Source organism: Salmo trutta, unplaced genomic scaffold (assembly GCF_901001165.1).
Source record: "Salmo trutta unplaced genomic scaffold, fSalTru1.1, whole genome shotgun sequence".
Classification (NCBI taxonomy): domain Eukaryota; kingdom Metazoa; phylum Chordata; class Actinopteri; order Salmoniformes; family Salmonidae; genus Salmo; species Salmo trutta.
Window position 1 is genome coordinate 4,407,220 of NW_021822992.1, and position 17,080 is coordinate 4,424,299.

General features: G+C 46.7%; 1 long non-coding RNA gene across 1 annotated transcript; it reads left to right on the forward strand.

The window, feature by feature from the left end:
* The first annotated feature begins 755 nt into the window (after positions 1–755).
* On the forward strand, positions 756–4,317 carry LOC115187951 (uncharacterized). Its single transcript, XR_003876174.1, has 2 exons — positions 756–889; positions 2,953–4,317. It is a non-coding gene; the product is annotated as an uncharacterized LOC115187951 (long non-coding RNA).
* Positions 4,318–17,080: the final 12,763 nt, after the last annotated feature.

The following is a 17,080-nucleotide window of genomic DNA, read 5'->3' on the forward strand; positions in this document are numbered from 1 at the left end:
GGAACATCAGTCACGTCTCCTCTACAGGGAACATCAGTCACGTCTACAGGGAACATCAGTCACGTCTCCTCTCTACAGGGAACATCAGTCACGTCTACAGGGAACATCAGTCACGTCTCCTCTCTACAGGGAACATCAGTCACGTCTCCTCTCTACAGGGAACATCAGTCACGTCTCCTCTCTACAGGGAACATCAGTCACGTCTCCTTCTACAGGGAACATCAGTCACGTCTCCTCTCTACAGGGAACATCAGTCACGTCTCCTTACAGGGAACATCAGTCACGTCTCCTCTCTACAGGGAACATCAGTCACGTCTACAGGGAACATCAGTCACGTCTACAGGGAACATCAGTCACGTCTCCTCTCTACAGGGAACATCAGTCACGTCTACAGGGAACATCAGTCACGTCTACAGGGAACATCAGTCACGTCTCCTCTCTACAGGGAACATCAGTCACGTCTCCCTCTACAGGGAACATCAGTCACGTCTCCTCTCTACAGGGAACATCAGTCACGTCTCCTCTCTACAGGGAACATCAGTCACGTCTCCCGTCTACAGGGAGCATCAGTCACGTCTCCCGTCTACAGGGAGCATCAGTCACGTCTCCCGTCTACAGGGAACATCAGTCACGTCTCCTCTCTACAGGGAACATCAGTCACGTCTAATGTCTAAAGAAAATGTCCATGTTTGTTTCAAGCCTACTCAAATGACATCTGAATTGGTTTGCTGTAAATCAACAAACTAATTGTGTCACTCAGCCCCATTGACCAATAATATGCTCTCTATTCCCCGTGTCTTCAGTCCTGCTGTATGTGAGGAAGGAATCAGATGAGGTGTTTGATGCTCTGATGCTGAAGTCTCCCACTCTGATGGCCTTGCTGGAAGCAGTAAGTACAACTAAAAAATATAAACGCAACATGCAACAATTTTAAAGATATTTCAGAGTTACAGTTCATATCAGGAAATCAGTCAATTGAAATTAGTTAATTAGGCCGTAATCTATGGATTTCACATGACTGGGAATACAGGATATGCATCTGTTGGTCAGAGATACCTTTATAAAAAAGGTAGGGGGCGTGGATCAGAAAACCAGTCAATATCTGGTGTGACCACCATTTGCCTCATGCAGCGCGACACATCTCCTTCACATAGAGTTAATCAGGCTGTTGATTGGTGGCCTGAGGAATGTTTTCATTGTTCATTTTTGTTGTTCTTTTTTTCACCCCAATTTCGTGGTATCCAATTGGTAGTTACAGTCTTGTCCCATCGCTGCAACTCCAGTATGGACTCGGGAGAGGCGAAGGTCGAGAGCCGTGCGTCCTCCGAAACACAACCCAACCAAGCCGCGCTGCTTCTTGAGACAACGCTGCCCGTTTAACCCGGAAGCCAGCCGCACCAATGTGTCGGAGGAAACACCGTACACCTGGCGATGGTGTCAGCGTGCACTGCGCCCGGCCCGCCACAGGAGTCGCTAGAGCGCGATGAGACAAGAACATCCCTGCCGGACAAACCCTCCCCTAACCCGGACAAACCCTCCTCTAACCCGGACAAACCCTCCTCTAACCCGGACAAACCCTCCTCTAACCCGGACAAACCCTCCCCTAACCCGGACAACGCCGGGAAAATTGTGCGCCGCCCCATGGGTCTCCCGGTCACGGCCGGCTGCGACAGAGCCTGGACTCAAACCAGGATCTCTAGTGGCACAGCCTTAGACCACTGCGCCACCCGGGAGATGTCGTCTGGGGAATGTCGTCCCACTCCTCTTCAATGGCTGTGCGAATTTGCTGGATATTGGCGGGAACTGGAACATCCCAAACATGCTCAATGGGTGTCATATCTGGTGAATATACAGGCCATGGAAAAACCTGGACATTTTCAGCTTCCAGGAATTGTGTCCAGGTCCCCGTGACATGGGGGGCCGTGCTTTATCATGCTGAAACATGAGGTGATGGCAGAGGATGAACGGCACGACAACGGGCCTCAGGATCTCATCACGGTATCTCTGTGCATTCAAATTGCCATCAATGAAATGCAATTGTGTTCGTAGTCCGTAGCTTACGCCTGGTCCATACCATAACCCCACCTCCACCATGGGGCCCAATACCATAACCCCACCTCCACCATGGGGTCCATACCATAACTCCACCATGGGGCCCATACCATAACTCCACCATGGGGTCCATACCATAACTCCACCATGGGGCCCATACCATAACCCCACCTCCACCATGGGGCCCATACCATAACCCCACCTCCACCATGGGGCCCATACCCATAACCCCCACCTCCACCATGGGGCCCATACCATAACCCCACCTCCACCATGGGGCTCATACCATAACCCCACCATGGGGCCCTCTGTTCACAACGTTGACATCAGCAAACCTCTCACCCACACAACGCCATACACGTGGTCTGCGGTTTGTGAGGCCGGTTGGACTTACTGCCAAATTCTCTAAAACGACATTGGAGGCGGCTTATGGTAGAGAAATTTACATTAAATTATCTGGCAACACCTCTGGTGGACATTCCTGCAGTCGGCATGCCAATTGCACGCTCCCTCAAAACTTGACACATCTGTGACGTGTTGTGTGCACATTTTACAAAACTGCACATTTTAGAGCCCCCAACACAAGGTGCACCTGTGTAATGATCATGCTGTTTAATCAGCTTCTTGATATGCAACACCTGTCAGGTGGATGGATTATCTTGGCAAAGGAGAAATGCTCACTAACAGGGATGTAAACAAATTTTGTGCACAAAATTTGAGAGAAATTAGCTTTTTTGTGTTTATGGCACATTTCTGGAATCTTTTATTTCAGCTCATGAAACACGGGACACTTTTACATGTTGTGTTTATATTGTTGTTCAGTGTTGATACACTGGAAACCAGGATAACTGTCATAAAACAGGCCACGTATCGTGACGTCGTCTGTAACTGTTTTCACAGGTCTCAGAGAAGTATGGAGTACCCCGCGAGAATACCAGGATCTACCAGAACAACAGAGGGTGAGTCATTCCAGAACATTCGAGAACAACAGAGGGTGAGTCGTTCCAGAACAACAGAGGGTGAGTCATTCAAGAACATTCGAGAACAACAGAGGGTGAGTCGTTCCAGAACAACAGAGGGTGAGTCGTTCCAGAACAACAGAGGGTGAGTCGTTCCAGAACAACAGAGGGTGAGTCGTTCCAGAACAACAGAGGGTGAGTCGTTCCAGAACAACAGAAGGTGAGTCGTTCCAGAACAACAGAGGGTGAGTCGTTCCAGAACAACAGAGGGTGAGTCGTTCCAGAACAACAGAGGGTGAGTCGTTCCAGAACAACAGAGGGTGAGTCGTTCCAGAACAAGAGAGGGTGAGTCATTCCAGAACAACAGAGGGTGAATCATTCCAGAACAACAGAGGTTCAGTCATTCCAGAACAACAGAGGGTGAGTCGTTCCAGAACAACAGAAGGTGAGTCGTTCCAGAACAACAGAAGGTGAGTCATTCCAGAACAACAGAAGGTGAGTCATTCCTCTATGAAGATCCAGGACTATGCTTGTACAAATGTTTTTTATTTTATATTTTTTTGCTTATGAAACGGGAACCTTTTTCTTCTGTCCCTCAGGATCCTGGTCAACATGAATGACAGTATCATAGACCACTATTCCAACGAGGACACCTTCATCCTGTCCGTCGAGAGGTCAGCGGACTGCTTCCGGGTCACGCTGGCAGAGATCTGACCCTTTGTGAGGGAGTAGATGGTGGATGGGATACCTGCGTTGTTCAGTAGTTAATCGGCTCAACCCCCCCAATAGCTCCCCCTGCTGGTGGAGACTGGGACTCCTGTAGAATGGGACATTAGGGCTCTGATCTGCCTCTCTCTCTCTCTCCAGCATGGTTCCATTAGCTTCCTCCCAGTTAGTGCCTTCTGAACGTGATCCTCACCCCCAACCTCCCATCTCGCCTGGGCTCCTGCCATCTCTGTGACTGAGAGGAAATGACATCTCTTGTGACTGAGAGGAAATGACATCTCTTGTGACTGAGAGGAAATGACATCTCTGTGACTGAGAGGAAGTGACATCTCTGTGACCGAGAGGAAATGACATCTCTGTGACCGAGAGGAAATGACATCTCTGTGACCGAGAGGAAATGACATCTCTGTGACCGAGAGGAAATGACATTTCTTGTGACCGAGAGGAAATTACATCTCTGTGACCGAGAGGAAATGACATCTCTGTGACTGAGAGGAAGTGACATCTCTGTGACCGAGAGGAAATGACATCTCTGTGACTGAGAGGAAATGACATCTCTTGTGACTGAGAGGAAATGACACCCCTATATCCCTCCTCCCCAGACCCACTATCCCCCACCCCTATATCCCTCCTCCAGGACCCACTATCCCCCACCCCTATATCCCTCCCCCCACCCCTATATTCCTCCTCCCCACCCCCTATATCCCTCCTCCCCGCAGCCCACTATCCCCCACCCCTATATCCCTCCTCCCCACCCTTATATTCCTCCTCCCCAGACCCACTATCCCCCCCCCCCCTATATCCCTCCTCCCCACCCTTATATTCCTCCTCCCCAGACCCACTATCCCCCACCACAACCTATTCCCCCCCCTCCCCAGACCCACTATCCCCCCACCCCTATATCCCTCCTCCCCAGACCCACTATCCCCCACCCCTATATCCCTCCTCCCCAGACCCACTATCCCCCACCCCTATATCCCTCCTCCCCACCCCTATATCCCTCCTCCCCAGACCCCCTATCCCCCATCCCTATATCCCTCCTCCCCACCCCTATATCCCTCCTCCCCAGACCCACTATCCTCCACCCCTATATCCCTCCTCCCCACCCCTATATCCCTCCTCCCCAGACACACTATCCCCCACCCCTATATCCCTCCTCCCCAGACCCACTATCCCCCCCACCCCTATATCCCTCCTCCCCAGACACACTATCCCCACCCCTATATCCCTCCTCCCCAGACCCACTATCCTCCCACCCCTATATCCCTCCTCCCCAGACCCACTATCTCCCCACCCTATATCCCTCCTCCCCACCCCTATATCCCTCCTCCCCAGACCCACTATCCCCACCCCTATATCCCTCCTCCCCAGACCCCACTATCCCCCACCCCTATATCCCTCCTCCCCAGACCCACTATCCCCACCCCTATATCCCTCCTCCCCAGACCCACTATCCCCCACCCCTATATCCCTCCTCCCCAGACCCACTATTCCCCCCACCCCTATATCCCTCCTTCCCCACCCATATATCCCTCCTCCCAGACCCCACTATCCCCCCACCCCTATATCCCTCCTCCCCAGACCCACTATCCCCCACCCCTATATCCCTCCTCCCCAGACCCACTATCCCCCACCCCTATATCCCTCCTCCCCACCCCTAATCCCTCCTCCCCAGAACCCCACTATCCCCCACCCCTATATCCCTCCCTCCCCAGACCCCCCTATCCCCCATCCCTATATCCCTCCTCCCCACCCCTATATCCCTCTTCCCCAGACCCACTATCCCCCCACCCCTATATCCCTGCTCCCCACCCCTATATCCCTCCTCCCCAGACCCACTATCCCCACCCCTATATCCCTCCTCCCCAGACCCACTATCCCCCACCCCTATATCTCTCCTCCCCAGACCCACAATCCCCCACCCCTATATCCCCCCTCCCCAGACCCACCATCCCCCCACCCCTATATCCCTCCTCCCCAGACCCACTATCCCCCACCCACTATATTCCTCCTCCCCAGACCCACTATCCCCCACCCCTATATCCCTCCTCCCCAGACCCACTATCCCCCACCCCTATATCCCTCCTCCCCAGACCCACTATCCCCCACCCCTATATCCCTCCCCCCACCCCTATATCCCTCCTCCCCACCCCTATATCCCTCCTCCCCAGACCCACTATCCCCCACCCCTATATCCCTCCTCCCCACCCTTATATTCCTCCTCCCCAGACCCACTATCCCCCACCCCTATATCCCTCCTCCCCAGACCCACTATCCCCCACCCCTATATCCCTCCTCCCCAGACCCACTATCCCCCACCCCTATATCCCTCCTCCCCAGACCCACTATCCCACCCCACCCCTATATCCCTCCTCCCCACCCCTATATCCCTCCTCCCCAGACCCCCTATCCCCCATTCCTATATCCCTCCTCCCCACCCCTATATCCCTCCTCCCCACCCCTATATCCCTCCTCCCCAGACCCACTATCCTCCACCCCTATATCCCTCCTCCCCACCCCTATATCCCTCCTCCCCAGACACACTATCCCCCACCCCTATATCCCTCCTCCCCAGACCCACTATCCCCCCACCCCTATATCCCTCCTCCCCAGACACACTATCCCCACCCCTATATCCCTCCTCCCCAGACCCACTATCCCCCAAACCTATATCCCTCCTCCCCACCCCTATATCCCTCCTCCCCAGACCCACTATCCCCCACCCTTCTCTCCAGCTCCTGTATCACTTTCCACCACATGGCCTCAAACGGCACCATTTTGTTTCTCTCCATCATCCACAAACTTTACATGTTTTGAAATCATTTGCCCTTTCCGTTGCGTGAACAACAGAGGTCGATTTCCATTTTTTAGGTATATATATATATATATATAATTTTTTTTTAATTTTTAAATTTTTTATTTTTTATTTTTTAAGATAATTGATGAGAAAAGTATTGTCCAACCCATCGGGGTTTCTCACTGCATCCTCATATGCCATGTCTTGATATATGCAGACAGACGAATTTAAAGTAAATTAACAATTGTAACACTTCTGGCAGCCATCTTTCCATCTCCGCCCGTAACTTTTGGACTTTATAACATTCCCGAGAAGGCATGGATTATTGAGTCATTGGTAGTTTTACTCTTCAGACACGACTCTGTCGTTGTGCTGTACAATTTGTGAGTTTTGTTTCTTGTATAATACATTTTAAACATTAAATTTAAACTGGATTAAGCGAACGTTCTCATGAACTGTAATCTCTTCAGTTATGTTCCATCATTCCCTCCGTCTTGTTCCGACATCAGTTATTTTTAAAGTTTGTTTCCAGTAGTTTATATTTTTATCTAAAGAGATAGTCAGATGGATAGGATCTCTGTAGGTTTTTGTATAGCTGACCTATATTTGAATATAATTTTATGACTCAAATAGGATTCCCTTCAAAATGGCTCTGATGTCCACAATATTTAAACATCGAAATTCTCTGATGTAAAACGTTTAATTTGGATGTACAGTATTTGAAAATATCTACATTGTTCAGTACAAAATAGCTTTTTTTTTTACTGCAGTCATGGAAATACATGTATTTCTTATTATCAAGCCATTTAGTGTTTCTATGCTTTTAGTTTCCCACCAATTTATCAGTGGATTTGTCACAGTATCTAACGAAGGTGGCGCCCCTCCTCGGTCGGGCGGCGCCGGGGGTCGTCGTCGCCGGCCTATTAGCTGCCACCGATCATTGTTTCTGTGTCTTTTGGTTTTGTCTGTCTATCCCGCACCTGTTTTGTGTCTGTCATTAGTGGGGGGTTATTTAGTGTGCATTTTCAGTTGGGATTCTTGTGCGGGATTGTCTATCTGTCGCTAGAGGACAGGTGTTAGTTAGCGCTGGCTTAATATTAAGCGTGTTACTGTTCTGTACGGTGTTTGCCGGGCTGCGCCCCGTGCGTTAAACGTTTCCGTAACGATTCTCCTGTTTTGGATGTTATGCGCACCCTGTGCTTTTTTTTTTGGACGCCTTATTGTCTACGGTGGAAATAAACTTTTGATCTACCGGACCTCAGTCTCCTGCATTTGACTCTGCTCCTAAGAGAATACGTGACAGGATTGTGAAAAGCTATCCAAGGATTGTTCCAGAAGGTTGTGTTTTTCTAGGGAGGGATATTGGTTCTTCTAGAATACGTTTCAATTTATTCCATATTGTTAACAGTGTTCTATAGTGTTCCATATTGTTAACAGTGTTCTATAGTGTTCCATATTGTTACAGTGTTCTATAGTGTTCCATATTGTTAACAGTGTTCTATAGTGTTCCATATTGTTACAGTGTTCTATAGTGTTCCATATTGTTAACAGTGTTCTATAGTGTTCCATATTGTTACAGTGTTCTATAGTGTTCCATATTGTTACAGTGTTCTATAGTGTTCCATATTGTTACAGTGTTCTATATTGTTACAGTGTCGTAACGGCTGTCGTATTAAGTGGACCAAGGCGCAGCGGGTTGAGTGCTCATTTTAAACTTTTATTGAACACAAAGAAAACAAGAAAACGAACGAACAGTAATGCAGGCTACACACAGCAGTGCAAAAACAACTTCCCACAAATCCCATGACAAAAACACCCCTCTTAAATAAGACCTTCAATTGGAAGCAATGAAGAGCAGCTGCTTCCAATTGAAGGTCAACCCCATCAACTAAACATAGAAATAGAAAGACTAGAACATAGAAATATACTAACAGAACATAAACCAAAACCCCGTAACACTCTAAACAAACACCCCTCTACATAAACACATATCCCAACAAACCCCAAACCCCGAACCACATAAAACAAACACCCCCCTGCCACGTCCTGACCAAACTACAATAACCCCTTTACTGGCCAGGACGTGACTGTACTGTTATAGTGTTCTATAGTGTTCTATATTGTTATAGTGTTCTATAGTGTTCTATATTGTTAGTGTTCCATATTGTTAGTGTTCTATAGTGTTCCATACCATATTGTTACAGTGTTCCATATTGTTACAGTGTTCTATATTGTTAGTGTTCTATATTGTTACAGTGTTCTATATTGTTAGTGTTCCATATTGTTATAGTGTTCCATATTGTTATAGTGTTCCATATTGTTCCATATTGTTAGTGTTCCATATTGTTTTAGTCTTCTATAGTGTTCCATATTGTTAGTGTTCCATATTGTTAGTGTTCTATATTGTTAGTGTTCCATATTGTTAGTGTGCCATATTGTTAGTGTTCTATAGTGTTCCATATTGTTATAGTGTTGCATATTGTTACAGTGTTCTACAGTGTTCCATATTGTTACAGTGTTCCATATTGTTACAGTGTTCCATATTGTTACAGTGTTCTATATTGTTACAGTGTTCCATATTGTTACAGTGTTCCATATTGTTACAGTGTTCTATATTGTTACAGTGTTCTATATTGGTACAGTGTTCCATATTGTTACAGTGTTCTATATTGTTATAGTGTTCTATATTGTTACAGTGTTCTATAGTGTTCCATATTGTTAGTGTTCCATATTGTTACAGTGTTCTATAGTGTTCCATATTGTTAGTGTTCCATTTTGTTACAGTGTTCCATATTGTTAGTGTTCCATATTGTTTGTGTTCCATATTGTTCCATATTGTTATAGTGTTCTATAGTGTTCCATATTGTTACAGTGTTCCATATTGTTAGTGTTCCATAGTGTTACAGTGATCTATAGTGTTCCATATTGTTGATGTTCCATATTGTTAGTGTTCCATAGTGTTACAGTGTTCTTAACTATGAAGTTGTTGATGTTTTCAGCTTTATCCTGTGAAAACAGACGCGTATAAATATTCTGGGGATGAGCGTGTTCATCTTCAGTATTTACGCGCTGTTCCTCTTTAGTGGATTTAACTTTAAATAAGTGTTTCATGATGTTGCAGTTTGAAACAGCCAATCAGAGTTTGATGTATTTTACACCAGGATGTTGAACTAAACAGACCCAGTTTGCCAGGTCTTTTCTGATTGGATAACCGCTCTCCTTTATTTACTGAGAATGACAACAGATAAAAACCCTCCCAGTGAAATCCTCATTTTGTTGTCCAGGCTTTTCAAACTTTCTTTAGGATCAAACAGGAAATTGTCCACAACCAGAGATATTTCTAATTCTGATGACTGTCCTGGTTTGATGTATATTTATTAAATTAAATTGTCTCATTGGGGGAGTTGATTCTCTAGGAGGTTATTTAATCAATCATATCTCTTCCTCTTGTGTATAATCGCCTCATCGCATCGTGAAAACGGTTTATGCCGTCTGAGGATAATGACCAGATCAACAGGAATCTGAGCATTTGGGAACTTCACGGTTTATGCCGTCTGAGGATAATGACCAGATCAACAGGAATCTGAGCGTTTGGGAACTTCACGGTTTATGCCGTCTGAGGATAATCACCAGGGAACTTCACAGGATCTATTGGAACAAACCATTTCCTGTGTTCAAAACCTAATTTGCTTCATTTATTTTGGGAGCGAGTGGGTGGGTCTTACCAACGGGAACGGACTAGTCTTCTATAGTTCAGTAGTTAGATACGGTAGCTGATGTGGACTAGTCTTCTATAGTTCAGTAGTTAGATACGGTAGCTGATGTGGACTAGTCTTCTATAGTTCAGTAGTTAGATACGGTAGCTGATGTGGACTAGTCTTCTATAGTTCAGTAGTTAGACACATTTAGACAGCTCCTAGGACCTCTCAATACAGAGGGATTCCTGTTTGAAATCCTAGCTCAGTCACATTTAGACAGCTCCTAGGACCTCTCAATACAGAGGGATTCCTGTATGAAATCCTAGCTCAGTCACATTTAGACAGCTCCTAGGACCTCTCAATACAGAGGGATTCCTGTATGAAATCCTAGCTCAGTCACATTTAGACAGCTCCTAGGACCTCTCAATACAGAGGGATTCCTGTGTTGTATGAAATCCTAGCTCAGAGTCACATTTAGACAGCTCCTAGGACCTCTCAATACAGAGGGATTCCTGTATGAAATCGTAGCTCAGAGTCAAGATATTTAGAGTTGGGCCAACTTTTGTGTGTTTTTTTTATATTGTTGTAATTCTAGACATTCAGATACATATCATTGTTTAAATATTCCCCATGTAACATTAATGGGGAGCTAAAATGGCCGCCGTAGAGTCACGTAAATGCATCATAATGAAGAAACCTCAATGTCCCAACTAAATACTTGGCTCTGGCCTGCCTGTAATTAGTGAGCAGTTGCATCCTATTGGAACCAACAAACATGAGACTTGGAGAAAGAAAAAGACACGATATTCCAACATTCACGCAGAAAACTTGCAGATTTAATTTAAATTTATTTTTTAAAGTTGACAAAAAAAAAATCCTGTGTTAAAAAAAACTAAAAACTACAAAGGTCACTAAATACAGGACACCAAATACAAAATCTACAAAAATCCAAACAAGTACAAACATTTTGTTCGACAGTTAATATTACCGTATAAATGTATACAATACTGTTTGTGTTTATTTGGCACATGATGCCATGGTTTATTTGTTTTCTTACAGAAAATGTTACACCTGACAGCTAAAAACAATATAGAAACGCAATTCCGATGTGAAAACCATTGCAGTAGCTGTGATCCCCCAGTTATTTTTTAAATGTACTTTAAAAAAAATAAAAACAGCAGTTATATATATAAAAAAAAAAAGATTTGTCCAATGAACACTAAGCCAACTGAAACCACTGATCTGGGGCCTCAGTTACATTCAATTAACAGGAGACGGAAGGGTCAATTCAATGGGTTCCTGACTGATCCAGGAAGTGATGCAAGACTGACTGCTAGGGGGAGGGGTGGAGAACGGCCCGTGAGCTCTGAGAGGATGTTCAATATTGTATGTACTGTATATGGAGATGACTCATGTCATATACACTGTACACTACATACTCTCTCTGTGTGTGTGTGTGTGTGTGTGTGTGTGTGTGTGTGTGTGTGTGTGTGTGTGTGTGTGTGTGTGTGTGTGTACACATGGGTCACTAAATAACCAAAAGTATGTGGACACCTGCTAGTCAAACGTCTCGTTCCAAAATCATGGGCATTAATATGGAGTTGCTCCCCCTCCCTTTGCTGCTATAACAGCCTCCTCTCTTCTGGGAAGGCTTTCCACTAGATGTTGGAACATTGCTGCTATAACAGCCTCCACTCTTCTGGAAAGGCTTTCCACTAGATGTTGGAACATTGCTGAGGGGACTTGCTTCCATTCAGCCACAAGCATTAGTGAGGTCGGGCACTGATGTTGGGCGATTTAGGCCTGGCTTGCAGTCAGCGTTCCAATTCATCCCAAAGGTGTTCGATGGGGTTGAGGTCAGGGCTCCGTGCAGGCCAGTCAAGTTCTTCCACACCGATCTCGATAAACCATTTCTGTATGGACCTCGCTTTGTGCACACGGGCATTGTCATGCTGAAACAGGAAAGGGCCTTCTCCAAACTGTTGCCACAAAGTTGGAAGCACAGAATCATCTAGAATGTCATTATAGGCTGTAGCGTTGAGATTTCCCTTCACTGGAACTAAGGGGCCCGAACCATGAAAAACAGCCCCAGACCATTATTCCTTCTCCACCAAACTTTACAGTTGGCACTATGCATTGGGGCAGGTAGCGTTCTCCTGGCATCCGCCAAACCCAGATTCATCCGTCGGACTGCCAGATGGTGAAGCGTGATTCATCACTCCAGAGAACGCGTTTCCACTGCTCCAGAGTCCAATGGCGGTGAGTTTTACACCACTCCAGCCGACGCTTGGCATTGCACATGGTGATGTTAGGCTTGTGTGCGGCTGCTCGGCCATGGAAACCCATTTCATGAAGCTCCCGACCAACAGTTATTGTGCTGACGTTTCTTCTAGAGGCAGTTTGGAACTCGGTAGTGAGTGTTGCAACCGAGGACAGACGATTTTTACGTGCTTCAGCGCTCGGCGGTCCCGTTCTGTGAGTTTGTGTTGCCTACCACTTCACGTCTGAGCCATTGTTGCTCCTAGACGTTTCCACTTCACAATAACAGCACTTATAGTTGACCGGGGGGCAGCTCTAGCAGGGCAGAAATTTGACGAACTGACTTGTTGGAAAGCTGGCATCCTATGATGGTGTCACGTTGAAAGTCACTGAGCTCTTCACTAAGGCCCATTCTACTGCTTTTTGTCTATGGAGATTGCATGGCTGTGTCCTCGATTTTATACACTTGTCAGCAACAGTGTTGCTGAAATAGACAAATCCACTAATTTGAAGGGGTGTCCACATACTTTTGTAACACACACACACACACACACACACGAAGTCGGAAGTTTACATACACTTAGGTTGGAGTCATTAAAACTCGTTTTTCAACCACTCCACAAATTTCTTGTTACCAAACTATAGTTTTGGCAAGTCGGTTAGGACATCTACTTTGTGCATGACACAAGTCATTTTTCCAACAGTTGTTTACAGACAGATTATTGCACTTATAATTCACTGTATCACAATTCCAGTGGGTCAGAAGTTTACATACACTAAGTGGACTGTGCCTTTAAACAGCTTGGAAAATTCCAGAAAATTATGTCATGGCTTTAGAAGCTTCTGATAGGCTAATTGACATCATTTGAGTCAATTGGTGGTGTACCTGTGGATGTATTTCAAGGCCTACCTTCAAACTCAGTGCCTCTTCGCTTGACATCATGGGAAAATCAAAAGAAATCAGCCAAGACCTCAGAAAAATAATTGTAGACCTCCACAAGTTTGGTTCATCCTTGGGAGCAATTTCCAAACACCTGAAGGTACCACGTTCATCTGTATAGAACATTTGTGGGCAGAACTGAAAAAGCATGTGCAAGCAAGGAGGCCTACAAACCTGACTCAGTTACACCAGCTCTGTCAGGAGGAATGGGCCAAAATGCACCCAACTTATTGTGGGAAGCTTGTGGAAGGCTACCTGAACCATTTGACCCAAGTTAAACAATTTAAAGGCAATGCTACCAAATACTAATTGAGTGTATGTAAACTTCTGACCCACTGGGAATGTGATGAAAGAAATAAAAGCTGAAATAAATCAAATCTCTCTACTATTATTCTGACATTTCACATTCTTAAAATAAAGTGGTGATCCTAACTGACCTAAGACAGGGAAATGTTTACTAGGATTAAATGTCAGGAATTGTGGAAAAACTGAGTTTTAAATATATTTGGCTAAGGTGCATGTAAACTTCCGACTTCAACTGTGTGTATAGATAGAGAGAGATAGATCTATACTGTATATATCTATCTATATCACACACAGAGCATTCTGAAAGTATTCAGACCCCTTCACTTTTTCCACATGTTGTTACGTTACAGCCTTATTCTAAAATGGACAAAATACCCCATAATGACAAAGTCAAAACAGGTTTTTCTGAATTTTTGCACATTTATTTACAACAAAAACAGAAATACCTTATTTACATAAGTATTCAGACCCTTTGCTATGAGACTCTAAATTGAGCTCAGGTGCATCCTGTTTCCACTGATCATCCTTGAGATGTTTCTACAACTTGATTGGAGTCCACCTGTGGTAAATTCAATTGAATGGACATGATTTGGAAAGGCAAACACCTGTCTATATGAGGTCCCACAGTTGTCAGAGTAAAAACCAAGCCATGAGGTCGAAGGAATTGTCCGTAGATCTCCGAGACAGGATTGTGTCGAGGCACAGGTCTGGGGAAGGGTACCAAAAAATGTCTGCAGCATTGAAGGTCCCCAAGAACACAGTGGCCTCCATCATTCTTAAATGGAAGAAGTTTGGAACCACCAAGACTCTTCTTAGAGCTGGCCGCCCGGCCAAACTGAGCAATCGGGGGAGAAGGGCTCCGGAGTTCCTCTATGGAGATGGGAGAACCTTCCAGTCAGGATCGAGAGAAAGATGACTGGAGCAAAGTACAGAGAGATCCTTGATGAAAACCTGATCCAGAGAACTCAGGACCTGACTGGGGTGAAGGTTCACCTTCCAACAGGACAACGACCCTAAGCACACAGCCAAGACAATGCAGGAGTGGCTTCAGGACAAGTCTCTGAATGTCCTTGAGTGGCCCAGCCAGAGCCCGGACTTGAACCTGATCGAACATCTCTGGAGACCTGAAAATATCTGTGTAGCGACGCTCCCCATCCAACCTGACAGAGCTTGAGAATATCTGCAGAGAAGAATGGGAGAAACTCCCCAAATACGGGTGTGCCAAGCTTGTAGCCTCATACCCAAGAAGACTCAAGGCTGTAAACGCTGCTAAAGGTGCTTCAACAAAGTACTGAGTAAAGGGTCTGAATACAGTTTTAAAAATGTCTAAAAACCTGTTTTTGCTTTGTCACTATGGGGTTGCGCTGTCGCTATGGGGTCGTGCTGTCGCTAGGGGGTTGCTATGTGGTTGTGCTGTCGCTAGGGGGTTGCTATGGGGTCGTGCTGTCGCTAGGGGGTTGCTATGGGGTTGTGCTGTCGCTAGGGGGTTGCTATGGGATGTGCTGTCGCTACAGGGTCGTGCTGTCGCTAGGGGGTTGCTATGGGGTCGTGCTGTCGCTAGGGGGTTGCTATGGGGTCGTGCTGTCGCTAGGGGGTTGCTATGGGGTCGTGCTGTCGCTACGGGGTCGTGCTGTCGCTAGGGGGTTGCTATGGGGTCGTGCTGTCGCTAGGGGGTTGCTATGGGGTCGTGCTGTCGCTAGGGGGTTGCTTTGGGGTTGTGCTGTTGCTACGGGGTCGTGCTGTCGCTAGGGGGTTGCGCTGTCGCTAGGGGGTTGTGCTGTCGCTAGGGGGTTGCGCTGTCGCTAGGGGGTTGCTATGGGTTTATGTTGTCGCTAGGGGGTTGTGCTGTCGCTAGGGGGTTGCGCTGTCGCTAGGGGGTTGTGCTGTCGCTAGGGGGTTGCTATGGGGTTGCGCTGTTGCTAGGGGGTTGCGCTGTCGCTAGGGGGTAGCGCTGTCGCTAGGGGGTAGCGCTGTCGCTAGGGGGTAGCGCTGTCGCTACGGGGTCGTGCTGTCGCTAGGGGGTTGTGCTGTCGCTAGGGGGTTGCACTGTCGCTAGGGGGTTGCTATGGGGTTGCGCTGTCGCTAGGGGGTTGCTATGGGGTTGCGCTGTCGCTAGGGGGTTGGGCTGTCACTATGAGGTTGCGCTGTCGCTAGGGGGTTGCGCTGTCGCTAGGGGGTAGCGCTGTCGCTAGGGGGTTGCGCTGTCGCTAGGGGGTTGCGCTGTCGCTAGGGGGTTGCGCTGTCGCTAGGGGGTAGCGCTGTCGCTAGGGGGGTAGCGCTGTCGCTAGGGGGTAGCGCTGTCGCTAGGGGGTAGCGCTGTCGCTAGGGGGTAGCGCTGTCGCTAGGGGGTAGCGCTGTCGCTAGGGGGTTGCGCTGTCGCTAGGGGGTTGCGCTGTCGCTAGGGGGTTGCGCTGTCGCTAGGGGGTTGCGCTGTCGCTAGGGGGTTGTGCTGTCGCTAGGAGGTTGCTATGGGGTTGTGCTGTCGCTAGGGGGTATTGTACGTGTGTATATATACATATGACTCAGGGCCAGATGTTATGGGGTCGTGTTGTGGTTGAATATAACTAAGACAGCACAACACATCTAGTAAGGTACAGTACTGTACCCCATTCAACAGGGCACATCTCGGTGTGTGGTGGTCTATGGCCATTGGCCAGCGGCAGGGTTTGAGCTGGTCATAGGAGCTGCTCTCTCTACAAAGCTTTGCTGCTGTTGACAAACCAGAGAAAAATATTGGTTATTCATAATAACACAGTGACTTTCACAACATCACTGGACAAGGGGGGGAGGCCCACAAGCTCGTCAAATCACCACTGAAAACCATCAGCACATGAACACACACCGTACGTACAGGAACCTGTTCCAAAACAAACCCCCCCCCCCGCCTGATTGAAACGTGTTTAACATGCGCCAGTTAAAACATCTAAAAAATATAATGTTGACGTTGTTTCTCTTCACAACAGTAGATGAGAAATACAACAGAATTGCATGCTTGATATCCTTTAAACAACTTCTAATGGAAACGCATCCCATAACGTCTGTTCTGTAACCATGACTACATTCTGGAGGGGGGGGGATCTTGTTTAACTTATTAACAGCCCATAAGGCTGTTAACAAATGTCTTGAAGGCTCTGCTTAAGGATCATTTCTAACATTTTAACATTTGAAATGCAATTTACCATTTTAAAAAGTATTTTTTAATTATTTTTTTTATAAAAACAAATGTATTTAAGAGAAACATGTCCAAAAAAAAGAATCATGTAGTTAACATCAATAACCACATTATCTGTGACAGGAAGTGTCCCAAAAGGGCAGTCTATTCCTTATATAGTGCACTACTGCA